Source organism: Globicephala melas, chromosome 4 (assembly GCF_963455315.2).
Source record: "Globicephala melas chromosome 4, mGloMel1.2, whole genome shotgun sequence".
Lineage (NCBI taxonomy): Eukaryota > Metazoa > Chordata > Mammalia > Artiodactyla > Delphinidae > Globicephala > Globicephala melas.
This window is the reverse complement of record NC_083317.1, coordinates 117,240,825-117,247,845: the sequence shown is the minus strand read 5'-3', so window position 1 is coordinate 117,247,845 and position 7,021 is coordinate 117,240,825.

Sequence of the window (7,021 nt, the reverse complement as noted above, 5' to 3'; positions counted from 1 at the left end):
TATTATCAGTATGTTGAACGTTGGGATCTCACAAGGGATGTGAAAACACGCTAAATAGTATTTCTCAAAGTGTAGTCCACCAAGCTGGTCTGTGAACAATTTATCAGTTCTTGACAAGAGAAGGATTTTGCACCAGAGTGTACATCAACCACATCACCACCCACACTGCTGATATGATCTTTACATACTTTCTCAATGAAGGGAGCAGTGCTTTAAGTTCTGGCATGAGGTCCTTACCTCATTGGGATCAGTAACAAACAACTCCCAGATCAGTATTTTGAGTAGATACAGCTGCTATCAATTTAAAGGAGGGAAGGAAATGAAATGGGGGAAAGAAATAGAAATGGGAGAAAAAAACAGAAATAATAAGTTAAGATATTTAAAACTGGTCCAAGTATATTAGCAATTAGCATAAATAAATATGAACTAAAACTTTAAAAGATGAAAGTCACAGTTTGGATTTTATAAAATCTAAAATATGCTGTTTATAAAAGATATACCTAAAGCATAAGAAAACACAAAGGTTAAAAGTAAAAGGATAGAAAATGAAATATGAAGTAAATAGAACTAAAAGAAAGTTGCTGTAGCTATACTAATAATAGATAAAATAAATATTAAAGTAAAATGTATTATTAGGGAGAGATAATTCAATTTACTACTTAATTCAATTCTCCAAAAAGAGGAAGTAATTTTAAATACACAGTTACTAATAAAATTGCCTTAAAGCATATGAAGTTAATTGTATTGGAACTGCAGGGACACAGTAATAAATCCACCATCATAGTGAGAGATTTCAGCACACCTGTCTCAATTCTTGAGAAGTCAAATAGACAAAAAAAATCAGTAGGGACTTCCCTGGTGGTGCAGTGATTAAGAATCCGCCTGCCAATGCAGGGGACACAGGTTCAATCCCTGGTCCGGGAAGATCCCACATGTCACGGAGCAACTAAGCCCATGCACTACAACTACTGAGCCTGTGCTCTGGAGCCTGCAAGCCACAACCACTGAGCCGACATGCCACAACTACTGAAGCCTGCACGCCTAGAGCCCGTGCTCCGCAACAAGAGAAGCCACCACAATGAAAAGCCTGCGCACCACAACAAAGAGTAGCCCCTGCTTGCCGCAACTAGAGAAAGCCCGCATGCAGCAATGAAGACCCAACACAGCCAAAAAATAAAAATAAATTTAAAAAAATAAAAATTAATCTTAAAAAATCAGCCAAGATATACAAGATCTGAAGGACAGAACTAAGAAACTTAAGTTAATGAACATACATTGAATTCTGCATCCACCAATTATAATCAAAATATTGTTCTCAAGTATATATGACTACTAATGAAATTTACCATGAATTAGGTCATAAAGAAAGCCTCAATAATTTTATAAAAATAAGTATGCAACTAAGTTAGACATTAATAAAACAAATATAAATTCTTGATCCCCACTTATTTGAAATTCTATTTTAAACCCTGATAAATAACTCATGAGTTACAATGAGGTCATAATGAAATTTTAAAATATCTAGAACTGATTTAAAGGGTTTTAAACTATATATCAAAATTCATGTGACATAACAAGAGTAGTGATCTGAGGGAAATTTATAGCCTTAAACATGAATATTAAGGAAAAAAATGAAAGCCCCCAAATTAACAAATTAATTGCCAAAATTAAGAGCTTAGAAAAATAATAGGATAAAAACTAAAGAAAATACAAGATAAGGGATAAAAGAAAACATAAAATAGAGAAGACTAACAAAGAAAAAAATTGCTATTTGGAAAAACTAACAAAATAAAACTTTAGCAAAATTAATCAAGTAGAGAGATGACACAAATGATTTTATAAGTAAAAACTGAGACAATTACTACAGAAAAAGTAGGGGCTAAAATGGTTTTAAAAGACATCTACTTCCAAACAAGATGGAGAATCTGGGACCAGATTGACTCAACTGCCAAAAACAACCAAAAAAGAAAAAAATCCAAAAATATAGAACAGTTAGAACAGTAACTTTTACATATTGGTCATTAGGCAACAACAGACAGTGAGTGATGCCTGAGAGGGGAAAGTTTGAGGGGAGACCCATAATTACCCCAGCTTACTGCCTGGGGAAAGTTTTCAGACTGCTGCTCAGCAAGGATCTGTAGTATCTCTAACACATTACTTGTAGTAACATAAATTAGTGCAACCACTTTAAAAAATAATTTAGCATTACCTTCTATAGTTTAAGATTTACATAATCTGTAGCCTAGCAATCCAGTCCTATGTATATTTTAAGAGAAACTCTAGCACATGTAAGACACGATGCATGTAAAAGACTGTTCACACCAGCTTATTCACATTAGTAAAAACCTGGAAACATCACAAATATCCATCCACAGGTGACTGGATGAATAAACCACAGTATATATACACATAAAGTTAAAAATAAGTAAAATAAAATCTAAATAAGTAGAGATAAAAATAATCTATATAAAAAGAAAAGCAGCTTTCACTTCCAGGAAGATAGATGTATTTTTACCAAACCTTCCCTCTAAGTATAACTACAAACACAGGATATATCAATATAAGACTAACATCATGCTGTATATTACATCTCCGTGTCATTTATTTTGTCACTAGAAGTTTGTACCTTTTGACCCCCTCACCCATTTCACCCACTCCCCCCTGCTGACATATTCAGTGTATTGGTGACCACTGCCAGTATGGCAGCACCCAATGGTGTCCACCTGCTTATCCCACAGAGACTGGCATAGAATCTTCTCTTCACTGCTCAATCGTATCTACTTACACAAGCAGTCAGGCAGTCAATAATGGGGATGCTGGGCAAGGTCGCCTTTCCTTCTCCTCTGCTGGCTGCCGGGTACCCGGTGGGTATCCAGCTGCCAGATGGGGCCCACGGAGGGGGCTGCAGCCCGGCGCAGGGTGGTGGTGCCTGTAGGGAGGGGCGGGGCCCATGGCCGGGCCACCACTCACCCTAGTCCTTGAAGTACGCTGACGCAGAGAAGCCCACAAGGAGGGGTAGGGTCGCGAAGAGGCAAGGCCCCGCGGCAGTCCCATCTCCAGTTTGGCCACACACGCCCGCCTGTGGCCAAGGATCCAACAGTTTCAGTCTAACAGGGCCTCTCTGAGTGCAGCCCAGGGGCCAAGCACGCTGCGTCTGCAGCCAGGAAGGGATTCACGTCCTCAACGCCAATGACTCCAAACTCAATGACGGACAAGGTTACCTGTGCCGGGCACGGCCTCCTCGGCTGCAGTGGCTAAGCTCTCCAGGAGGGTCCGGGCAGGGCCAAGCCACTGCCGGTCTCTGGCTGGCGCCAGGCTCCAGAGCGGCTGCGGCCGGGTCAGCCAGGGCTGGGGGCCCCTGGGGCAGGGACACATCTGGGCGCGTCCAGCTGCTGGAACTGACAGGAACAAAGACGCAAGGCCGTCGTACCTTTCCCAGGCCCACTCAGACCGCCGCTCGCGCTTCCTCGCTCTGTGCACTGTGCGCATGCGTGTCAGGGGTTCCTGTTCCGGGTTGCCAGCCGCGGCAGCAGCCCGGCGGCGAGGCGGGCGGCGAGGACCTAGCGGCCCAGTACTGTTTTGCGGCTGTGGTTCCTGGAAGGCCGTCCGTACTTCTCCGCCTCAACCGCATCTGCTCAGAGGAGTCTGAGCAGGCCAACAGCTTGCACAGGGAGTAGTACTCTGGACTCGCTCCCACCAGCCGCCTGTGCACCTTCTTGGCCTGGATTGGATGGAAGCGCTTCTGGCGCACTCGGAAGCCCGCACCCGGCCTCCTCGGCGTTGAAATTGCAGTTCATCAGTTTATCCGGTGCCTGCTTGCCGTCTTTTCACCGTTTCTCCCTCCGCCAGCTGAGACACGGCCATCTGATGCCATTCACCGCTCCTCTGCCAGGTACAGTACTTTCGCTCTTGGGGAGGATGTTGGGATCCCAGAGCAGCTTGGTTTTGGTTCTCAGAGATCTTCTCACCATGGAAGTTCAGGTACAGGTTGCTGAGGTCTACTTGTACAGTGTGATGTACAGCATAGTGAATATAGTTAATAATACTGTATTGCATATTTGCAAGCTGGTTAGAGAGTAGATCTTAAAAATCCTCATCACAAGAAAAAAATTCTTTTGTCACTGTGTGTGATGATGCATGTTAACTAGACTTATCGTGGTGATCCTTTCACAGTATATCCAAATATGGAGTCATTATGTTGTACACCTGAAATTAATATATGTCAATTATAGCTCAGTTTTAAACACAATACATACTTAGATGCAAACATCAGAAGACCCAAAAGGTGGAGAGAAGGCAGACCATTTAAGGATGTTGGGACTCAAGGTCGGATATGCTGGTGAATTGCATGGGTTTTCTCTTTGCTTTCTATGGACCAGACTTAAAGCTGGAGAAGCTATCAACACAGAAACACCAATGGACACAGAGTAAAAAAGGCCCAGCTAAAACCTACTCTCCCTAGCCAAGGGACCAGGAAAGGGGCAGCTTAGCAAGACAGAAAACTTGTAGGCAATAACTGCTGTATTCCAGCAAAACACTGTGTAAAAACTGTGGCCCAGCCCATGCCAGCAAGACTGAGGAGGGAGTCTAGACTTCCACCCCACACACTCCCACACCCCACACCCAGCCCCATCCCCACCCTACCCACCCCCATCAGGCTGTAATAAGGAACTCCATAATACCCACAAGGATGGTGTCAAAGACAGCAGAGTATGGAACCAGAACTTTCATCTCCACCACGAGGTAATGAGGTCAGTGGGTTCAGTGAAGACAATATGGGAAGCTGGATTTCCCCTCCAGCCAGGCACTATGAGAAGGTGCCCTTCTCTCTCCACAGTGGGGATGTGTGAAGCCTTGGGAAGATTCTCTACCACCCAGCAGAAAGGAGGCCACTCCTGACACTCCATTGTGTCAGTGGAGGCCACATGAGGAGCAGTAATGAGGTGTTCATGCCCCTCTCTGCCTGGGAAGTTTCAGTGGAGACCTAGTGAGCAGCTAGAACTCCCAATCCTATCCAGCATAAACTAGGGACCCCACCCTTGGGTATCAACAAAGGCCAAGTAAGGAACCTGGACTTCTACATCTACCTGGCACTAATGAGACAGTGCCCTCCCTTACCCTGCCGGAGAGGTGTCAGAGGAAGCCAAATAAAACAGGAGGTTTAAACAGAATCTCATAATGTAATACCCAAAATGTCCAGGTTTCATTTGAAAATTACTCAGCAATAAAATCATCAAAACAATTAAAAAAGAAGAAAGAAAAAAGAAAATTACTCAGCATACCAAAAACTGAGATCTAGAACTAAATGAAAAAGACAATAGTTGAAAAGACAGAGATGAAAGAAATGTATTATCTGATAAAGATAGTAAAGCAGCCATGATAAAAAAAAAATGCTTCAGTGAGTGATTAGGAGCACACTTGAAACAAATGAAGAATAGAAAGTCCCAGCAAAAAATAGAAAGTATCCACAAAGATACAGAAGATTAAAAAGAAGAACCAATGGTAATTTTAGAATTCAGACAAAAATGTTTGACTAAATAAAAACCTCAGTGGATAGGATCAACAGCAGAGTAGACAGACAAGTGAACAATAGAATAGAATAAGTAGAAATTACCCAATCTAAAACAATGGAAAAAAATTAACAGAATTTAATGCCAATTCTAAAAATCTCTTCCAGCAAAGGCATAGAAGAAGAGCAGATACTCCCAGTTCATTTATGAAGACAGTATTACCCTGTTACTGAAACCAAAGACAGTATGAAGAAAGAAACCTATAGGTCAATATCCCTCATGAATATAGATGCAAAAATCCTTAACAAAAAAGTAGCAAATAGAATTCAACAGGATATAAAAAGATTTACATACCATGCCCAAGTGGAGCTTAACAAACTCCCAAAAGAAAAATCCCAGGATTGTATCAATGGATGCAGAAAAAGCATTTGACAAAATTCAACACTCATTTATTACAAGAACTCTCAGAAAAATAGGAACAGAGGAGTACTTCCTCAACTTGATAAAGAATATCTGCAAAATGAAATAAAACCAAAAACAAACAAACAAAACCTGACAGCTAATATTATACTTAATGGTGAAAGATTAATGCTTTTCTCTTAAGATTAGGAACAAGGAAAGGGTATCTGTTCTCACCACTCTTATTCCAGATAGTACTTGAAGGTCTAGCCAGTGCAATAATGCAAGAAAATGAAATAAAAGCATACAGATAAAAAAGAAAGATATAAAAGTGTCCCTATTGCAGAGGACATGATTATCTACATAGAGGATCCCAAAGAATTTCAAAACAACTCCTAGAAATAAGCAAATTCAGTAAGTTTGCAAAATATAAGATAAACATAGAAATATCAATTATATTTCTATATACTTAAACAATGTGGACACTCAAATTTAAAATACATCATTAAAAATTGCACAAAAAATAAAGTAAGTGTAAATCTAACAAAATATGTACTGGACTTGTATGCTGAAAACTACAAAACACTAATTAAATAAATCAAATAAGATCTAAATAAAAGAAGAGCCACACCAAGTTCTTGGATTGGAAGAGTCAACATTCTCCCCAAACTGATACACAGGTTTAATGCAGTTTCTATCAAAATCCCAGCAAGATTTTTGGCAGATATAGACAAGTATATTCTAAAGTTTATATGGAAAGTTGAGAGAACTAGAAAAGCTGAAGCATGCAACTCACCAATTGTAATCCTGGGCATTTATTCCAGAGAAATGAAGATTTATGTTCACACACACAAATGTTTATGTGAATATTAATAGCAACTTAATTTGTATAGCTCAAAGGAAAACCAATCCAGGGCTTCCCTGGTGGCGCAGTTGTTAAGAATCTGCCTGCCATTGCAGGGGACACAGGTTTGATCCCTGGTCCAGGAAGATCCCACATGCCGCGGAGCAATTATGCCCATGCGCCACAACTACTGAGTCTGCACTCTAGAGCCCGTGAGCCACAACTACTGAAACCCACGTGCCACAACTACTGAAGCCTGCTTGCTTAG